General features: G+C 38.3%; 1 long non-coding RNA gene across 2 annotated transcripts in view; it reads left to right on the forward strand.

Moving 5' to 3' along the window:
• Positions 1 to 22488, forward strand: part of LOC108444722 — a 79676-nt gene that overhangs the window by 18625 nt on the left and 38563 nt on the right. Inside the window, exons 2-4 of one of the 2 annotated variants that reach the window (XR_001859374.1) lie at positions 16417 to 16499; positions 18239 to 18368; positions 20339 to 20448. This is a non-coding gene — a long non-coding RNA (uncharacterized LOC108444722). Of the gene's footprint in view, positions 1 to 13722; positions 16500 to 18238; positions 18369 to 20338; positions 20449 to 22488 lie in introns of those variants that run through there. The other variant, XR_001859373.1, reaches the window with a different exon arrangement.

Consider the following 22488-nt stretch of genomic DNA (forward strand, 5'->3'; position numbering starts at 1 on the left):
CTTTTTGCCTGTTGGGGATGTACATTGGGATATTTTTTTTTGGTTCATCTTACAGAGCACAGCAGGTCCTATACAATTATATTCAGGGTCCTAGTGTGGTCAGGAAGATGGGACCTCGAGGAAGGAATCAGCAGTTGAATGAAAGTGGATATATCCACCAACTAAAATCAGGAAAGTGTTCTGGTTTAAAGGGAAAATAGAAACTTGGAGTAAATAGTAAATGCACTTCATTATTTGTGGCACTTCCACAAATAGAAAAGCTTAGTGCTCAGAAAACATCAGATTGTACAAAACTAGGCTGAATTTATGAAGGTTAGTGCTACTTTTCCTGGTCTGTTTGTTGTAGTCCAAGTTTAGGGAATTATTGCCCGATAATAGCAGTATATTATCAAATACACACAAGATTTGTATAGCTTTGTTGCATAAAACTACAGTTTTTTTCTCTAGAATGGAAGTGTTTTGAGCTGGAGATGGGATGATGGATGGTATATGGGTGATGGTGATGTGAGTGCCAAACAATAATACTGGAGACTTTAGAGTGATTTTTTTTTTGAAGCTAACTTTGCTCCTCTGTCCCAGTCACTGTTCAGATTAGTGGAATCCATTGTTTAGTTTTCATCCAACATTTAGAAGATATCCAACTACTTTGTTCTTGCCAAATAAAGTATTTAATGGTCACCCAGTAATGACCTGTAAATACTTCAAATGGGAAAACTTACATTTCGAGGAATGATAATATTGTTTTATTGTAAGTTTGAGTAAAATGGTGTAGATCACATAGTGCCTTTTGCAAAAATTAGTTTTTGACAGGAAACATTTAGTCAGGTTATTCAGTGTGAAATTAATTTTGGGCAGTGTGAAACAGTTTACCTGATGCTGTATCACTTACAAATAATAAAAGAGTGATGATATCTGCTTTGTTGCAAAAAGGTTTATTCTGTTTTCTTATGGTTTTAGCTGCCCCTTTCTATTATTATGTTTTTAAACCAACAGTATTCATGTTGTCATATTGAGCTTCAGGTTACTGTTTGGCCAGATATCCCATGGGAAAGCTGTGGAGTCCTTCAAGCCTCCAGTCTTCACAATATCATTGTCCAAAAGAAAGGAAACTCAGAGCAGAAAGGCAGGGAATTTGCTGAAGAGGTTGGTGGTGGGTCTTCCTCCTCTAGAAAATATTCATTTTAGTTCCTTGTATGACTGAAGACTATCACATGTTGGTATTTCAAAGGTTTACACAAAATACCATAGCTGTCTCAATTACTTCTGAGCAGATAGATGTTTCTGAATCATAAGAACAGCCACTATTCACTCAGTCTGGACCTGATGGAGAAAAACCAAGGTTTCCCTCTTAAAAAGAAATAAATAGGGAGAATGGAGCATGGCTGAATGTACAGTTGAACACATCTTACTACAGCAGAGGGTAAGTTGAGGCATGTTGATTTGCAGTCTGTAATAACTACCTGGTTGGCAACGTAGAAATTCATTGGCAGTTCTGCTACTTCTGCAGTATTTCTTCTGTTTGAGCTGTAGTCTTAAATAACTGATGAAGGAGTCCTTGCAAGCATGAACTGTGAACAAAGAAACCTTGACTTATAAAAAAATGTTTGTAATAAACCCACTGTAAGCATCAGTTTCTTTACATAAAATTACCAATTTTTTTTGTAGTTAACACAGTGGGTTGTGATGGTGCTCTTTGAGCTCTTAAGTGTATGTGGAATATTATGACTTGTCACTGACTTCAAAAATTGTGCAATCTGAAATGCCCCAGACTGAAAATCTTTTGCACTAGAATCAAATTTTTTGAATAGTGTTAATTCACACCAAACATGGTGGGGTAAGTTGCTCAACAGAACTGCAAAAAAAGCTCTGGTGGCCTTTAGACTTTCTGTTTACATTCTCTCCTGCATGTAAAATATACATCCCCTACACACACAAAGAATATTTTCTCCTTCCATTGCATGATTGACTCACTGAAGTATAGGCGTTACTTCTTTCTTTCAGCAACAGTGGCATGCAACAATTAGCTGTAGTTACACCTCAGCATTTTTAAACTTCTTTTAGATACTTCAGTAAAGTTTAGGCTTAGCTGAAATGCAGTTGGATTTCCAAATGTCTGAGCTGCTCTACTGTTGGAGTTAGATTCAGATGTCATGTTCAGGCCCAAAATGTGGGGCATTATTTTCTTGGCATCATGATGACAAGTTTTGCATAGTTATATAGGTTTAATTGAAGGCCTTCTGGAAGCATAACTGCTTGAATAATCTGCAGATAGGAGGATGAATCAAAATAATATCACAGAATCATATTTGCCTACCAACAATGCTGCATGGGTTCTTTTTCTGGTTGTGGCAGAAAAGAATTTGGGAATCTTGTATTCTGTTTGGGCACTTTGATGCTCCCTTGTCTTCATAAAAGTTGTGAATTAGGATGCTTTCCCACAGAATTGTGTCTTGGAACATGTGCTTTCTGAAGCTTCCTCTACAGTTTTTGATCACTTAGCACCATTGGTGTAATTCAGTAGTAGAATTCAGTTTGTGGTTCAGTATATTAGTAGACCATGGAAGAGAAAACCCAGTTATGTAGAAATTCACTGAGTGACCTCAAAAGTCAGTAAGAGGGAATGTCAGCCTGTCAGATTGCATTATTAGAATGAGCTCATCCTTATTAAGTGCACTTGAGTTCTACAAACGATGATTCGTCTCCCAGGTGGTGTAATGCCCACTCACTGGACCTCAGCAAAAGTTTTCCTTGATATCTGTGCTAGAAATTAACTGTCAATGACTATTTCAGAAGCTCCAGGTTATTCACTTCTAGTTACAGCCTCTGTGTGGAGCTTTTGGAACATGGGATTGATTTTTCTTCTCTTTCTCACCTCTTCTTTCCTCCCTTTATTGGTGAGTCTAACTTGGAGTGAATCCGAGTTTAAAAAGAACTGGGGTCAACAACATCTAGGAAAAGTAATATTGCTCTTACTGGCTTGTTTCCTCACCCCTGTTATGTGACTGAGGCAGTTAAGGTAATATGTTCCCTTCTGAACATGTAATTAAGTGCCCACTTAGCAGCTCTCCAAGCAACAGAATTCCAAGTCAGCCTTAGATGCCTTGTGCTTGAGCATGACCTCAAAGGACCCTCTTCAGCCTTTTAAGGCTTTTAATTTTAGCTAGTTTTCCTTTGATTTTGGTAGAATTAAGCAGCTGGACTCCACACAAAGCAATTTCATCAATTTTGCCATGATTTCTGATCTCTAAAAGTCCGTTTGTCACTGGAAGATACACCTAAAGAATTTCTAGCTGATATTTTAAACAACAATCAATATATATTTGTCATCTTGTCAAAGCATACCCATTGTGTTTGTCAGTTATCATATTGTAATTGCAGTGTCTGGGTATTAGAAGCTCTCCTTTATTTTTCTTTTTTAGGTAAAGAAGTTAATTCTCTATCTTTGATAGTGTGATGAGAGATCAGCTTGAAGCTTCAGTTGCCGTCTCAAACTCATGTTTTGCTAACCTTTCATGTTGGTGATACCTCCCTGCCCTGAGGATAGACAGAGCTTCCTTTTCTTGGCAAGACCTTCCACTAGCTATTTTGTTTGAATTGGCGATTGACCTTAGATTGGAAGTGTTATGTGAGCCTTTGGAAAATACTCCTTTGTTTAGCAGTGCTGTCCAAAATAGTAACTAAATAAAAGATGTACTCAGAGATGGTAATGATGGGACCCCCTCTTCCTCTAGCAGCTGGTAGCATCAGGTGATTGAGGAGAGGCAGCTCTTACACACCTTCCAGGTGATCTGCTCAAAATGAGATCAAAGGAAAGGGCTGCTGGATTGTGTTCTGAAGTGCTGCATGTTTTCTCCCTAATCTGACCCACAATTTCTGCCTCTCTTTATTAAAGTGCATTGTGACCCGGAGCCTTTGCAGTAGCTCCTCTTATGATCTTCTTGACTTTGCCCAGGAATCAGACATGCAGTGGGTTTTTTAATACATACATTAATACAGTAAACTGATAAGCAGTGATAGCATTTCTTCACTTGACTGAAATTTATCATTAAACTTAGATAAGGTTTTAGTAACAGATGAATGACATTACAGTTAACTTGAAATCCTCTGTTGACTTGGAAATTGTAAAAATAAAGAAAAATACTTGAAAAGCCAACAAACACACATGAAGCCCACTAAGCAACAAAACATAAAAACCATAACATCATGGGTATACTGAAAGAAAAGTACTTTTCTCATTGTTCTAGAAGCTGCATTATCGCGTTTGATTTGGAAAAAGAGAGAGGGGAGGTTAGGAGTGTTATCCATTTACTTTTACAAATAACTTTTTGCTTGTGTATTACAATCCAAGAGGATAATACCTCCCTGTTAGTCTGTATAGCTCATGTAAAGCAAATCTGCCTTACATTTGCTCATGTAAGGCAAATTTTCACAGGAAAAATGCAGTGCATATTGATGTAAGTTTTCTGGTAGGCTTCAGGCTTGCATGCTTGCTTTATATAGAAGAGTCACATTAGCTACACTTTAACTTTTCAGCATTTGCTCCACCTTTTTAATAGTAACCCTACTTTTCTTGTCATTTTAGTGTTTTGAGATTTGCAAAGGAAAACAACTTGGAAAGGACTATGCACTCCTGGATGTAATAGCACATTGAATTTTTGTTGGGGGAAAAAAACCTAAGGTCACATATAAATCTGTTAAAGAGATTTATGTCTTAATGTCTTATAAGCAGCTCATGTGGGTTTTAGAGTATATCTGTTACACAGGCGACTGCTTTTCTGTGTTTACTTCAATATTTTATATGCACATAACTTCACAGGGGAATATGAATAATGTTATTGTGTGTCTTTAATGGCTGTCAGATGAATTAGTCTTTCAATTAATAACATATCATTGAGAACCTGAAAATAAATTTAGGCAGATGTAGTCTGATTAACTCATATACCATTATGAGTATGTGGTAGGTTGTGAAAATTAGTACTGCTACGAATGTAGGCAAAATTTGGATCAAGAAATCTGTCCTGGATCTAGCTGCATGATTCTCATTTAAAGAATATTGATCTTTATATTGCATTAAAATGAATTTCCTTTTCTGACATCTGAAACTTCTGATTTTTTTTTTTTTACAAGTAAACCCTTAATGCTGATTTGTTGATAGTTTTCGGGGACACATTGACAAAATCAAAAAAATGTAAATCCCTCTCCATAAGGATCCTGCCCCTCCCAAAAGAACAGTCATGTGGTCACAATCGGAATTTTCCATCAAATACAAAGTTTTCTTCTTCCCCTTTTCCTTGCAGTGTTTAAAAACTTATTCTAATTTTATTTTGGGAAATAAAATATTTAAAATCATTCAGTACATTTTTCATTTCAGCTTTCATCAGAGGATGATAAATAACAATTTACAGAAAATGTTATGGAGGGAGAAATGAGGCTTAAAAAAAAGAAGTTAATCATATCAAGGCAGCTCAGTATGATGAGAGAACAAATGACCAGCCTCCCTTTGGCAAACAAAACTGAATCATAGTAAGGAAATGAGGTTGCCAAGGCAGTGAAAAACAGAGCTGGAAACTTCTCTTCGAAGTCAAGTCACAAGTGATGAGGCATTCACAGCCTATGGGAAATGGGGAGTCCATTGCATGTCTCTCTTAATAGACAGGGGCTGCAGCCTCCCAGCATTTCCTGGCAAAGAAGCCACTGGTGTCTTCTGTACAAAGGACAGACTGTGCCCTCACTCCACAGGCTTTCACTAGTCATGGCTGTGGTGCATGAAATTTTGACTAACAGTGTGCAATGACTGCTTTGTGGCTGTAGGGAGGGTTTCCAATCCTTGGGGTATTAAACCTGCCCCTGTGTAAGAGTGGCAGTTACTCTGGGCGATGCAATGCTGTGTACACAAAGTACCTGTTTTTCAAGTTCATGAAATTACTAGAATAGACCATATTGATGACTTGCTCTGCAGTACTTCCTGCTTTCCATCTCTGAAATGAAATCTGAAATGCAGATTCTGATTAAAAAGCCTCCCTTATTTTTGATTTTCACTATATTCACGACTCCAACTACTTACTATGATCTTTTGCAGGGCATGAGTGAGTGAATAAGGGCTCTGCTCTTGGCTGTACCACTGACCTTGAGGAGGGGGGTGACTGTGGCAAGTTGCTATCTCAGCTTCCCTGCTTGCAGGACAGGATTGATAAATAATAGTTTTATAAAAACTACAGGATCGTTAATGAATAAAAGCTGCTGTGTAAATATTTGGTAGCCAGTCATTTGCTTGTCACTTGACTTTGTAATTTTTTTACAAAGTTAGAGATATGAGAGAAAAGATTGGTTAGATGTTATACTCAAGAGGAAACTTAATTTCTTTCAGAACTCAGTCAGATGGCCCAGCGCTGCAAAAAAACCCCGTATCAATACTAGTGCCAACCTTTTTTGCGCTGTACAGGTTATTTTTGTATTAAACACCTCTTTGAAACTCTCAGTGAGGTCTGTAAGGAAAAGAACTCCCCAAACTTACCCTTGGAGCAGCTCTAATTCTCTAACACCTCTTTTTTTGTTGTGGATGGGGACACTGCCTAGCTCTGTGTCCCGAGGCTGGCCCTGCTTCCACTTCTCTAGGAGCTGCAAATGCATTGCCCGAGTTCATAGAGGGTCTTCAGCTGGGTTTAGTGGGTATTTTCACTTGTTCCCCCTTCCATGCAGGGCTGCCTTCCTGGATCCTCTCTCAACAAGTGAATGTCACCCTGGAGATAGAAGGCAATTGCTTTTTGGACACCACTGAAGTGTACCAGCCCTTATTTCCTGACTTTTCTCACTGCTGTTTTTGATGGTGACAGAACACCCATGGTCACTACTGTTCTGGCTGTGTTGCTTTCTGAAGGTAAAGTCAGACATTCACTATAGAAATGGCAGCAGTGGTGGAGAAGGTTAATGTGTGGGGATAGCCTACCAGAAAGAGACCGGGGAGAGAGCGGTGGTTAACTAAAGCTGTTAAATGCCTCTCTTGATTTGTGTGCAGAATTGTGTCTTATTGTTGCTTAACCTGCTTCACTCATAATCACCTAAACTAGCAAAGACCTCATACTGAAACTCATTATTTGAATAAATAAGGCTGGCTTCAAATGGAATGGACCAGAGAGTTGGTCCCAGGAGCAGGTGTGCTGGCTGACCTGAGGGATGGGTACCTCTCACCCTCCCCTCCCCAGAGGTGGAGACAAGTGTTTAGGTGTGCTTAACCTTTCCTGCCACAGCTACTTCTGGAAAAAGGTGTTAGGAAAGGTTAGATGCTGAAGATAACTTTGGCAAGCCTGGACTGTCCACTAGGACACCTGCTGTTGGAGCTGAGCTCATCAGCACCAGGGTGAAATATTCCAGCCATAAGGTGAGTTAATAAGGAAATGGGTCCAAGGAGAAGGTATCAATTTAACACAACTTTAGGAGTTAAATAGGCTTGACTGAAATAATTTTCTTGATTAAGACTCAGTTTCATTTTTTAGGATGAAAAACTAAAAACTTTAAATGCAGGAAATATAAAACGCTAATATTGAAGACAACATTTTTGTTCCCAACACTTGTGCATATTTTATGCTTCCTCTTGCTGCTGGAATATCATAGCATGTGTTTTGTTGTGCTTTTTGCTGTAAAAATTTGTTAGTAGTTTTATTTTCTTTCATCCTTCATACTTTTAATAATTATTTTATGTGGGCTGAATATGTCTTTATTGGTTAAAATAAGTGTGCTCCTAAGCATTAAAGGAAAGCATGTCCAACATGACCCTGAATGCCTATAACTTGTTGGCAGAAACTGTGACAATATATATTGCCTGAGGAGACTCTCTCATTAACAATTTGTTTCTTTCTTGCAAATAGATAAAATTTTTGGAAATCCAATTAGATTTGATGCTTTTTTCCTTTCCAATTAATTTTGTAACTGATATAAACCAAAATGAATTATGACTTTCTCAAAATCCCATACTTTTATAAAGTTAAAATAGGCTTCAAGAACAAATTAGTGCAGTGCAAAAATTAATACATGCGAAGTAATGTAAGCACATGGCACTTTTAATTTTTCAATGGCCTGGGGGTACTGTTATCTGGTCTTTTCTGGGAAATCACTCATCATGTTGCTATCGGGGAAAGAGAGAGCGGCAGCCCCCTTTCTGGGAGCAATCCAGTGCAGTATGGATATTAATTAAATTTATTAAACAAATAACACAGCGACTCAGGGAAGCAGGGGTCCATCTGCCAGCTCTGTAGATTGATCTCTGCAGAGACGCGAGTTGAATGGTAGTTAAAGCTAAGTTGCAGAGCTCAGCAGATGGGCTCTTGTCTCTAGTGGGGGGAGATTTGGTGGCGGTCCAACAGCTTTTTTCCCCCTCCAGGTTTTTGTTCCTTGCAACTGTGACTGAAGAAGCACTTCTCTGCCTTTTCTCAGCCTTGCCCCCCCCTTTTGTTTATCTGAGCAATGTTTAAGTCTGAGTGATTTGTTAGAGAGGCAAGTCCCGGCTGATCTCATTTTGTGTATGTGATGTAAACCTCAAGCAGAAAATAATTAGGAAAATGTTATCCCATTGACTTTACACCCCACTTGTGTACACTGCTACATCTCCGCCTGGTGCCTTGGAAAAAGAAAAGTCTAGTAGCAGCACTGCACTTACTATTCAAAATCACTGCCCATCAGGCATATATGATTAAAAAAACCTTGGCTGGAAGGCTGTGTACACAGTATGAAATTATTTCTGCCTGTAGGTCTAGGCTGTGGTGGTATTCTTTTGATTTCACTTCATTTTATTTCTTCCTGTTGTGTTCTCTGGTTCTTGAAAATATGTGTCTTTCGAATGAATCCCTCTGCAATCTCCCTGTAAACTGATATCAAGCAAATACTGATCTAATGAATAGTTTGCTTTATGTGGGCTACCTAAAACCTATGGTGTTGTCTATTGTGGATTAAAAGCCTTTGTAATTAATTATGCAATTAGCTCTTTATTTATTATATATTTGCAGGTGGGTAGGTCTTTAATCAAGTCTTGAGAGTGATGGGTAATATCTGCTGTTGGAGACCAGTTATAATGCCACTTACATCCTTGGCAAAAGTCCCACAGACCGTAGTGGGAGCAAGACTGGCCTTAATGCTGCAGGGAATCCCACTGGCTGTGGTTCAGAAAGCCTTCTGAGAAGGTTTTGTAATATCTAATCAGAGTTTGACTATTCCTCAGCGAGTGCTTGCAATGGGAAAATCACGGCCATACAAAAGTCACTGCTCTCTGACAGCTAGCAATCATGAAGAGACTATGAGCTACATAAGAGGGTTCTGCTGTGTGTCACAAAAAGATTGCATTTATTGTTCCTGGATGAGCAAAAAGTAGGCAAAATGGCTTCTGAACTTGGTAGGAACTTTGACAAAAACAAGGCCTGTGGGATTTGGCTCTCATAATGTGCGCTTTGCAGAGTAAACAACGGAGAAATCTTCTCTGGATGGTAGTTTATGCTTTTGTAGTGCTTGTTCTTTCCTTCACATCGATTCTTTATTATTATGATTTTGATTTTCTTGGATCAGTCTTGGTTAGAAGAACAATATTGGTGTTTAACTTCAGACATGAATATTACACAGGCTTTATCTAGAGAAACAAATTAGTTTTCCTTCAGTCAGTTTACTGTGTTTTGCTATGTGTATGTTTTCACTTTTAGACCACCCTAACATTATTAACATGAAAGTTTCTGTTACTATGGTAAAGGCCAGAATTAGTTAATTTTTTATTAGTGCTCTGCCAAACAGTATTCTGAACTCTAGAAAAGACATTAGTGTTCTCTGGCGCTCATGGTATTTTAAACTGACCCAATTTAAATAGAGTGGAAAATATTATTTTCTGAGAGGCTCTTGTTACTGATTTGTAATAGGTGATCTAGTAACTTATTTATCTATCTGGCTTGTTAGAATTGAGACTTCTCAGGTTTGTGCGGACTGTACTTGAATTTAGACTGTTGACCACAATCTATATGTTGTTTTATACCTGGGCTAATTTTACTCTCTAATTTGAGTAGCTATCCTGTTACCTAAGATAAGATTGCCTGTTGTTCATTAAAGAGTTGTTGAAGGGGGTGGATTTTCTGGAAGCACATTTTGTGTTTAATTTGAGTTACTTTTAGAATAAGCTAGTGATCTCATTGCATTATGTAGGGTAGAAATAAAATGGTTGAAATTATACGAATTTCCACAAACCGAAAGGGAAGGGTCAGTTAAGGGAGATGCACAAAATGTTTGCTGTGCTTAACAACATGTTGCTAGAAATCACATGTCTTTGAAAAGAATCTTGCATGTTTTAGGACCAACAGAGGGGTATGTAGTAGGAGTTGTGGTAAGTGAATATAATTTGCCCGAAGTATTCTACGTTATTACATTTACTAGGGGTGCTTAACTACAGTATTCTTAAATGAATAAAGCCTCCACCACGTTTGTGAGTCTTCTCTGACACAGACCAAAGTACCAGCTACATGTTTAATTTTGCTCTCAAACAGTATCACTGGAGTGCTTTAATTTGGATGGAGTTGTAGAGGTAGAAGCAAAGAATCCTCTGAAAGTAATCAAGACTTTTGCTTATACCATAGGGACAATGCTTGTGATTTTAGCCTTTTCCTCAGGCTTAGCTATTTCTAGATTCTCTTGTGCTTCCATTTCTGCATTATTTCCTTCCCACCATCAATCCTGTGTATTTGCATTGAGGAAGGCAAATACCCTCTACTAGTTACTGAGCAGAGGCTTTCCCAGGAATCTCTCAGTGTTTCTTAAAAAACCTATAATACTTTGAAAATTTATTTACCTAGACACTGCAATGGTAAATACAATAGTGAAAGAAGTTGGCAGATATTTACAGATGTTGTATCATTTCTGCTTTTGAAGCTTTACCTGGAAACAGCCGGTGTGCAGCGGAAAGTGAGTGTATGGATTTGCTACAGTTCTCTCTTTGTCCTCCTTGAAACACTATTGATTCATTTATATAATTACCAGTAAATGGGAGAAATTGAGGAACTCTTGAGCCTGGAAGTACCCTAGACATGTCTTGTAAAATATATTAAGAATGATGATTTTTGCATTAACGTGAATAGTCTCTAATAACATGATGTATCTTTAAAGAGGGCTTTGGCTTTATAATGCCAAGTGAAGTACACTTAGCTTCTTAATAGCACTTTCCAGTTGCAGGCTTTTAATGTTGACAGCTATATTTAGTACATTTGATATTCCATAGGGTGTTCTTAGAAGAAATGAACACATCTGATGGAACAAACCCACTCTCCATGTTCAATTAGCAACAATACTGCTCAGTGGAGGTTAGAACAGATAGGTTCTTAGATGTTACTGGGAATATGTGTATCAGTGCTTAGGGACAACAGATCATTCTACTTAACTTTGAACTATCTGACTTTTACTAGTAGCTGTCCTTTAATATTAATAGGCCATTCCATTTTGGCTTTGTATATTTCAGAAAAGATAAAGAGTTTCAGCCTTTAACTTGGAACCCCTTTCACCACACTAATAAAGGTATTAGATGTATAATTGTTCTAGCAGATAAATTACTGAGTATGTGGCTTAAGTCTATTCAGGTGATTAATATTTTAATGTAGGTATTATCATTTTGGAAATGTATGCAGCTAATATATATACACAAACACTTAGGAAAAACATGTGGGCCATTGGCAGACATATCTTTGGAAATAACCTATATTCTTAATCATTCCTAATTTCACAATGCTGTGTCTCCACTAGATACACTTAAACTTAACAAAATGAATAATTAATATCTATTTGGATTTGCATGCCTGCAGTGGCATTTATCAGAACTCTACACTTTTTTTGTGTGTGTGGCACTGTTCATTCTTGGAGTCTCAGTTCTGTTTTCAGGCCACTTTGGTCTGTCAGAAACATGCGAGGTTGCCCAATACAAGGATTTAACACCTGGGGAATTGCTCACAGGTAGACATTTAATACCTTAGGGATTGCTCACAGCTATGTAGCGAGTCCCTTTGTGCTCTGAGGCAGGCATGGAGTTCCCTGTTTTTCCTGGCAGCTTGCTATGCAGCCCTCCTCAGGTCCTCTGTGGACTGCCAGGCTGTGCTCTGCAGCTCCAAGGCTCCCAAAGCACAGCTTCAAGGATAAGGTCACTCCCAATGCTCCCTTGCCTTTCCACTAGTCCAATGTCTCTATGAAAACATTCCATCCTAAATTTACCACTTTATCTCTGCCACAAAATAGATTTAAAATAAACCTTTACTCTCTTTCACTTCAGCAAGTCTTACTGAATTGATGTTGATACTTATATTTAGAAGTTAACAGAGAAAATAAAATACAAAGATTTTGAAATTTGACTATCTGAAGTTTGACTGTTTCCAGAAAATGCCACTTAGTCTTCAGTCTTTTGGTATGATGCACAACTTGGAAAGAAGATGAGTAATGGGGTTTGATCCAGTTTTGTGTAGCTACCTTATATTCTGTGAGCAGTCAGATCAGCTCTAGAGAAGCCTTTCACTGGTTGTACTGGGTGTGCTAAGCTTGGCTCCTGTACAATGCAAACACAATCCTAATTACTCATGATGCCTGATTGTTAGTTTATGATCCTCTAGCCAACTGGAAATGGCAGTGGCATCTATGGACAATGACATCTTAAGACTGTGTGGGCATCCTGAGTCAAAAGTAGTACTGCATAGCTCAGTCGTTAACCAGTTTAACCAACTCTGTGGATGCACCTTTGGTCAAGACCACTTGAGCAAAGTAGATCTGAACTGCTCAGCATGTTTTCCTTAGCCTTGCCTTGGTTCAGTTTCACCTGATCTGAGCTACTCATGCAAGCTCTAATATGTGCTAGTAGTGGCTTTCTATCTGGCAAAGCCTGTTTAGGGCTATGTGCCATCTTTATTTTCCTGGTTCTTTATCCCATTGAGCCTAGGTTTTAAGTTTCAATGAGAACATCTCTTCTGTTATATTTTCACAGCTTGGGGGAGCAGTACTTGGTTAGGTTTCAGATAATGAAGGGTGATTTAATTGTGTCCTTGAGGAAGCAAAGGAGGTGACTTTTTCTGAAAAACATTCTGGTTTGGGACAGGCATCAATTTTGTGATCCTTATGTCAGATTCACCATTCTCAGCTGTGGGATCTTGTCAGGCTCTGCAGTTTCAGTAATCAAATGTATTGTGCTCTCAGGGTGTAATACGCATAGGCTGCTGATTTTCAGGTATAGAGTGAGAAGACCACAACCAACACTCACACAGCATTTGCTCAAATTGTTAAGGCCATCTCAGCAAAAGTCTGGTTCTCACTGCCTGGTTCTGTTCCAGGCAGTCACTGTTAAGTTGCTACTCTCTTGAGTGTCCGGAGAGCAAAGAACTCGAAAAAACAAGAACAGGACTGTGCCTGATGTTGGCTGAGACTGCTCTCTCCTACATTTGTGTCAATGGTGGTGAAATAGCGGACAAAATATCAGTGAGCTCCTTTTTGATTTCTAGTATTTTAATTTATATATCCAGTGTCTAGAATATCATCCAGCACTGTCATCCTCAGCCTGTCAGGTAATTCTACTTGCTCTATACTCTCATGCAAATTTTCTGTGTGTATACATATACAGACATGTACACATATGCCACATATGTATGTGCATATGCACATATGCATATACACACATATATACGTTGGGGGTACGTGGGGGTGTGGGTATAAATATATATATATATACACGTACACACACACAGACTTGATTTTCTATCTGATTTGGGTGGGAGTAGACATCGGATTTGGGTGTCTTGGTGTCCAAAACCATCTTTAGGACTGAAGATGTAGAAAGAGTGATGGCAACCAACAGATTGGTGAAGAACAGTTCCCCAGCAAATGTATGTATGTATGTATGTATGTATGTATTTATTTATTTATTTATTTCAATTAGACATTTTGCTGTTAGATATTGGGGGAGGGATAAGAATTTTGAAAGAATAGTCACACAGCTGTAGTTGATAATAGTTTTATCCATTCTGTAATATTTTATCCCCAAGCACCTTAATTTTACTACAATTCATTCAGTGTCTCATACAGACTAAGTAGACTATCTTAGAAAGACCAAGACTTACTTAGGTTGATAGAGACCATGATTTTGGACTCTTTTAAAATCACTTTTCCCACTTTCTTTTTGTGGCTTTGTGCTCATTTTTATTGCACATGTTGACTGAATGAATACTTCCTACCCAGTGCCGGTCTCTTCCACTGTCTTTAAGTGACTGGGCTGCAGTGGACACGGTGAAGTTGCTGAAGTCATTAGGGTTGTGTCCAGGCCAAACTACCACCATTCTACTTCTAGAATGAGATCTTCAGCCCAAATTCTTTTTTCTCTTGTTTCCTTTATTTAATGAGGCATTACCTTTGGGGAAAAATCCATCTGCCACAATTTTTGTATGATTTTCATACATCATTCAGTTTAAGAAAATGGGAAATGTTGCAGTAGTTGTTTCTGAGATGCACGAAGGCAGACATACAGGCCCTTTTCTAAACACAGCCTATGTGTTGCCCAACTTTTTTTGAAAAATATAAATGCTATAAAGTGAATAATTCAAACCAGATTTGCATGTTAATCTCTTTTTAAATTAGTTTTTTTCATGTCATAGATCTGTGCATAATTCTCTGGAGGCTTCAAGCAAGAATGAACTGGGTCAGATTGGCTTGTATATTTTCCCTAAATAGGATGGAAATAAAATCTAGGAGTGGATTGGTGATATTAATCATATGACTGCTGAATTGGAGCCATTATTGGGCTCTTGAAGGCCTGTAAATTAATTTATAGATTTCTATAGGATCAGCCATGCTAGTGTACCCACTCAAAGGCATTTAAGTACAGTATTTAAGCCCTTCACAGCCTCTTTTCCATTATGGAAGGTATGTAGAATTCCTATTCATGTAATTGAAGAAAAGTGGGAAAATACATCTTATAAAAAAAAAAAAAATTAAGCTTTGCGTATGAGGACCTGGAATATCTTTATGACTAAACTTTATTTTTCTTCACACTGCCTACAGTAGTATATCTGAGCCCATACATTTTCTGTGTTAACTATGTTTAAGTAGAAATGTTATATGTAGAAGGTTTTACTTGATTGGTAATCCTTAGCCTTGGATTTAGTTGCTTCGTGGGAAGTCTTGGCTGCCACTTTGAAGAAAGCAATGTATATGGTGGTAAACGTGTGGTTACTGCTCTTTTGAAAAGGTAAACTGCATGTTTTTCCTACTGAAAGGGCAAATGTACAGATGTGTTAGCTACTCCCCACCCTGGCAGTGTCCCTCCTTCTCTGCTGTTTCTCACCACTTCAATTCTGATGTTTTGCCTGAGTAGAGCTCAAGGTCTGTGCCTTATCTGTTGCTAAGATATATACTTAACAACAGACAGTTTTATCTAACTTAAAGCCTGGGATACTTGGACGATTGCTCCCAAGTTCCTGAAATTGTACATGCAGAGAAGTTTTTAAGCCTTAGTATTCAACATAAGTGTAAATTATTTAAATCTGTCATCATGACAGTTGATCAGCTTCTGTCTGGCTGTGAAACTCAGTCAAAATGGATTGGGTAAAACTGAATTGAAGGTTTATTTATATGATTGTGAGTTGGCTTTCAGGAATGTTAAGGCTGTATTTTCTTATTAAGGCTGTATTTTCCTGTATTAAGGCAAAAGGAATACTTAGCATAAGAAACTTCTCTGCTTTGGTTTTGTGTTTTGAGTCACTGCAGTGTGATTAACACAATGTTCAGTTAAATCTACATAAGTACATCTTTCTTTTCTGTTTATGACAGAATAATGATTAATTATCACCTATGAAAAAGATGAATACTTTTTCATTAAATTAAATAAAACATTTTTTAAATGTACTATTTCAGCTTATGAATAAATTTATCAAAACAAATACGTGTTTTCAGCTTCCTTTTTCTTGCTGGATTTCTGTTTGTAAAAGTAGAACATAGTTCTCTCAAGAAGGCAAAAAGCAAAGCCATGGATCTGTTTTCCAGCCTCTATTTCTAGGTTCTTGAGGGCTGTGGTTTTTACCTCTAACAGAATGAAAAAGATCAAACTGTGCTAGCACGCAGTGCTACAGTCCAACTGCTTCTACCAGCTTGTCTTTTTAGCTACTTTTTATTAAGTAGCCCCACTGCCCTTGCAGCACTTGTCTATCAAAGCTGCCTACTACTCTTCAGACACATGCAGTTTTTCTTTCTTTAGTGCAGTGATGTGTCCACATGGATGGACATTAGTGTGTATGTAACCTGTAAGATGGATGTAAATTGCTTTAAAATTATTATGGTAAATATGCTAATTTTTAACTATTGCCTCTTTTAAAATCCCACCTGGAGTCCTAATCTGTTTTAAAAGCTAAAGAATTAAATGAAAGTTCTCTCTTGCAGATTGACCTGATTACTTGTGCATTCTGTACAGGAAAAAAGCCAATGAGGAAACTACATGCACTGGAGTTACCGTGGAGTGCAAGGTACTGATCTAGAGTTGAACTCCTTCAAAATTTGGGGACATTTGGATCTAATCTCAATCTCTTCTCTCCTCAAATCTTGTAAATTGCCTCTTATCCCTCAATTTTGTTGGATTTAGTGAATATAATAGCCTTTGCCTATCTGAAATTTCTCCAGTGTAGGGGAAGCTTTCAATTTTATTTGCCAGAGCCCAGGCTTTTATTTACATCTATACTGATGACCTGGTTTGTATGAGTTGGGGGGTTTTTGTTTGTGTTTGTGTGGCTTTTGTCTGTGTTTGTTTGTTTAGTTGGTTTTTTACCTGCATCAAAGTGCCCTGTGTTCACCTGCAAGGGTACACTTCGATTCACAAAAGGTAGATGTGCCAGACAAAGAAATTTCTGCCCTGAAGCATGTCAGCCTCTACAGAGGCATGAGCAGTGGCACAGAACAATTGCAGCATGGCCAATAGGCATTGCATCTGGAGTGCTTCGTGGAGCAGATGTGGTTCTCAGGTTTCTTTTTTGTTTGTTTGTGTTTGTTTGGATGAGGCTTTCTGTTTTTAATAGAAGAGGAGGAGAAGGAAGTTGAGACACTGGCTTTCACTATATGCTTAAATTCTCTGGAAGCAGAGGTTGTATGGGAGACAGCAGTATGTGAAGAATACAAAGTAAAATATTAATGACCAGAAGACACAAATGGATTAATAAACAAAAAAGCCAAAAGACAGAATATAGGGTCAAATCTTAGATCTTTGGCTGCGTTTTTTCTGTGTATATAGTTGTGTTTTGGGTTTTATATACAAGAGTTAGACACATGAGATATGAGAACTAATGGATGGCAAAACAAATATTGTCCCTCCTGAGCCAGAATGAGAGCAGGAGTGAACAGCGCCAGAATAAAGTCAATAAGCATGTGGAGGAGTGAGAAGAGAGGGGTGAAAAATATTTTGCATGTGAGCCAGTAGGTGTGTCAGAGGCAAGAACCTAAAACCATCTGATGGTGAACGTTCTTCTTTTCAGGTTGTTCTGACATCAGTATAGCTTGAAGTGTGAGAAGATGGTGGTGTTACTTTCTTAGATGTTACATAAATCGGTTGCTAAATCTCAGATGTCTGTGTACACTGTTTAAGGAGGTTCAATTATTTACTTGGTTTAAAAGCAACCCAAAAAGGCAAAATCTTTTGAATATGTTGTATTGTTTCATGTGATAGATCTTCCTGAGATATGGCCACAAGCACTTGAATTATCGTATCCTATGTGTGGAACTTCATCCAGCTCTTACAGAAACACTCAGGGTAGTTTATGGATTGTTAAAAGGATGTCTGGGGCATATGGCACTCCATGCAGACAGACCTGCCCGTGTTTGTACAAGATTTAGGAATGAAGGTTGAGATGAGTGACTTTGGTCATGGAGCAGTTCTGGTTTCCATACTTAGCATTAACTTATGTCTCATGTGCTACAAAGACCCACATTAAAAAACAGAGGATTTCCTATCTTATCCTTTTCCTACCCCACAAGAGGATTTCTCAACATCTTTTAACTGCCAGGAGGTGACATAAAGAAAAACATAGCCTGTTTGAGCCAACTTGTCTTGATTAACATTGCCTCTGTTTTATTATACGGCTATTAAATTTTGTAGGAAGTAAAACCTAGATAGTATGACAAATTCTTTTTTCATGCACCATCCTTTATCAAAATGTGATCACCTACCATGAAATACCACTGCACACCCAATTTCTTTTTATATATTTGTGTTTAGAAAGCCAAGCCTGCTGAAGAACCTCAGTGATTCTGCACAACACAATTAATAGCACAATGCAGATTTTTCATCCTCAGATGCCTCTCTGCCCTGAAACTACTGGGAAGACCAGGGTCTTGGATGAGCTAAGGTGAGTGATCTTGGCTTGTAAATTGAGTTTTTTGCTTCTATTTTTTTCTCTTTTTGTTAATGAATATTAAGTCCTTAACCAGAACCTCTTCTAAAAAGGTTACCTGTGGCTGTCTTTTTCCCTTCTCTCCCCACCACCTCCTCTTCCTCCTCCTGCCCCAGTTAATGTCTGTTTCCCTTCACAAGCTGAAGATGACTGTAACTTCTCTCTGTATTTCAGCCCCTTTGCTTTGTCTGTCCTGAGGTTAGGGGCAAGGCCACAGTGGTTCTAACTGATGAGAGGCAATGCTGAAATGGAATAATGCATCAGTCCTGATAACCTTTCTCTTTTCGAGCACAGCTTCCACTTGCTATAGGATCAAGATGAAGCGTGAGATTACATAATCTTCTAAGTGAAAATTGATCAGAAAACCTGAAGGAAGTTATTGTATATTCTGCATCAGTCACTTTAGGCTAAAGATCTACCCTTTCCTTTTGTGTTTTTGCTGAGAGAAGCTAACTGTGCAAGCTAGGAACAAATTATCACTTGTCGGGGAATGGCTGGTGCACTTGCACAGGGTAATGAGGTCAAGTCCTTGCTACGTACCAGCAACATATATTCTGTTTCCTCTGTGTATAAAGTAGAATTTGATTTTGGTAGTTCACAAGAGTAAGTAGACACTTAGAGAAGCTGTAACTCCAACAGCATAATTGGGTTTTGACCTTCCAGATTTAAAAAAAACATCAAAATTCACATAATGACAAGAATCTGAAGGTAACTAAAAGCAGTTCCCGAAAACTCATCCATTGAAGTTGTCAGTTTGTTCAGACCACATATTTAATCTTTCTGTAGAAGTGTTATCTAGAAATCACTTTTGACACATGTTGGGTTTTCTGTTATTGCTCAGTTTAAAGTTCTAAAAATTGAAACTTTGAAGAGATAATAAAATAATCACTTAATATTTGTCCTCCACTAAGTTGCTTTCCACCAATGGAAGTGCAACTCTAGTTTACCTGGGATTAATTTTACCTCATGAAAGCTTCAATTGTTTAAAATTTTTTCAAAACTTATTTTTGTAGGGCAGAAAGGAGGCCTTGCAAAGAAAATTATTTAATGCACTGTGTTGATGGGATAACAAGTTACTGTCACAGTTCTGTTGACATCACTGATGCTGCGGAATCCCAGACAAGGACAAAAATGAAGGGGTTTTTTTTTGGAAGAAAAGAAACACAGAAAAACAGTGCTTGTGATAGGAAAAGTCTGTTCAAGTAGGTAGCACTCACTATCCATCATTTAGCCATATCTGTGGGATGACTCATTTGTCCACAACTGTAAAAAGAGTGATTAGAAAGTAAGGGAAGAGGTGAGGGGGAAATTAAGCTCTTCATGATTTCTCTTGAATTAATTCTATTGAAGCATAGTGAGTTCCTAGACTAACTTTTCCAAAGGGCTTGTTATTTTGAGCATCTCTTCAAAGGTAGCTGTTTGATTTACAGCACAGATAAATGATACAGTTTTTCTATATATCTTTACCCAGGGAAGTGTAATATATGTTGCTAAAGAAGTTTGGAGCAAAGAGATCAACAGGGATTATTTTGAAGAAATCTGTTATCATTATCTGAGGCTAGTTGAAATAAAGGGCTAGATTTGTATAGAAGCTTTTAAATAAAAATTGAAATTGCTCATCAATTTCCAAAAGCTGTTAATTACCTTTTCTGATCTAGTAGCCACAAGAGACATACAATTCTTTTAATCAAGGGACTAAAACCCCTGAGCATCCTCCCTGGCATTCTCTAAAGTTTAATATTTCAATGTGCTTTTTTGGGTTTTGGGGTTTTTTTTTGTAATAGACCACCTCATAGGACCTCTGCTACATTTCTTTGCTTGTTTGTTTTTCAATAGCCCTGTATATACTTATGTGATATACTAGATGCCCGTTCTATTTTGAGAGAGAACTGGAGAACTAGGTTCATAAAAAGATGATTTTCCAGTCTCAACAGAAATATCACAGCTGGCTGAACATACTGCAAGATCCATGCTAACTAGAACTGTCTCAACACCGCGTAGGCTGTGCACTACGCACGTCCAGGGCCAGTACTAGGTAAGGTGTGCTACAAAAACATCCTGTGTTGTGTGAATAACTGTAATGATGGTTGGCCTGGGAAAGAGAATTATGTGTGTTTGTAGTTTTGCTTGAGGTCTACTTTTTCTATTTCTTTCCTAAAGCAGCAGGCTGATTTCTTTCTTGCCTGTTTGAAGATGGAGGGAAAAAGGTTACATTTTCATAAAAAAAGGGCCAAATTATATTAGAGAACGTATGCTGTCTTTTGATATTATTTTAATTTCACCTTTCTGACTTTATTTCTTTATGAAAGCCAAAGTTAATACATGTTTGGCCTTATATGTACTTTAATGGGTTCTGCAACATGCTTAGTGCACATTTATCAATTTTTCTTGCTCATATTGCATAGCATCTTCAGGATCACAGCATACCCAGCCTCTCTTGTCTGTGGGGGGTTATTTTTGATCCTTTCAAATGAAGAACTCCCAGATATCAGAAGATTTTTATTTTTGAATAGGTTGGTGTTGATCAGATCCAATCTTTGGCTTTTTTGGATGCAAACATGAAAATATTCCTGCAAAGAGAGACATAAGACACAAAGAGTTCTCTGACTCAGGGGACTGTCAGGCAGGAGACCAAAGGCAACAGTTTCTTTATACACCTGCATGGCCAGACCATGACCATAGAATATGCTGAGTTGGAAGGGACCCATGAAAATCATTGAGTCCAACTCCTGGCCCTGCACAGGACACCCCAAGAATCTCACCATGTGCCTGAGAGTGTTGTCCAAACACTTCTTGAACTCTGACAGGCTTGGTGCTGTGACCACTTCACTGTTCCAGTGCCCAACCACCCTCTGGGTGAAGAACCTAAACCTCCCAACTCAGCTTCATGCCATTTGCTCAAGTCCTGTCACAGGTCATGAGAGTGAGGAGCAGTAAGAGATCAGTACCTGCCCCTCCTCTTCCCCTCATGAGGAAGTTGTAACTGCAATGAGGTCTTGCCTCACTCTCCTCTTCTCCAGGGTGAACAAAGTGTTGTCCCCTCAAGGTCTTTCACTATCCTTATGGCCTCCTTCGATGTTCTCTAATAGCTTAAGCAACCATCTTCATTTTCTTCCTATTAGTCAGAGGAATTAGCTTGTCTCATTTCTACCCTTCTTTACCACCAATGTCATTTTTCAAGCTGTAGTGATCTTGTTTGGCCCTCCCCAACCCCACATAGTTTTGCCTAGGTACATACAGGAAACCGCAATGCTGACCAGACCAGAGAGGAGTACAAGAGCAAGAGTGATGGAGAAAGTTAATGATTAGGGTCACTACCTTCCGGGGTCAGCACTACTAGAACAGTTTGGTGTCTCATGCAATGAATTTTTCAAATACACAGGAGGGCCCTTGCATCCCTTGCACTCTTGGAGCAGGTCCTTGCAGCTGGATCCAAAGTGGTTTAGGAAGGAGCAAAGGCTCTGTGTTGCCTAGCATTGATAAGATCAGAGGAATTGAGAGCATCCTTGGGAAAACTATACAGGCACCAGGGAGCTGTAGATGCCTCAGGCTTGGGTGGCAATTGCTATGGAATTTTTGAGATAGCAATTTTGGGCTTAGCTGCAATTCTGCCTAAATGGAGCCAGTCTTGAATTCTGTAGTATGCTGGCAGTTTAAATTGTTTTTAAATTAGATTTTTTAAATGTATCAACAATTCACCTTTCCAGTTACAGAGCTTTCTTAAAATTGGAGATCCCTAACCTTTCATACTGACTGTAGCTTGCTCTGGAAGTAGAAAGATATATATGAAGTTCCAATCATTTTGACATGTGTAAGGGGTTAAGTCATTCTTGAACAGTTTATCGCTCATCAATTGTAATTAAATATGTTTATATTAAATTATGTTCTGTAATTAATGTAAAATCTTTTAGCCTGTGCTGTTATTAGAACCAGATGCTGAAGTATCAACAATATTTCAACATGACTGTGCTGCCTTGCCAGCTGTCTAACTGTAATTACTTTAATCTCAGCTTGTTATCTAATTATCACCTTTGTAAAGGGAAAAGTACTCTCTAATGCGTACTGATTGTTTCAG

This window comes from Corvus brachyrhynchos, unplaced genomic scaffold, assembly GCF_000691975.1.
Source record: "Corvus brachyrhynchos isolate BGI_N302 unplaced genomic scaffold, ASM69197v1 scaffold281, whole genome shotgun sequence".
In the NCBI taxonomy this organism is placed as follows: Eukaryota; Metazoa; Chordata; class Aves; order Passeriformes; family Corvidae; genus Corvus; species Corvus brachyrhynchos.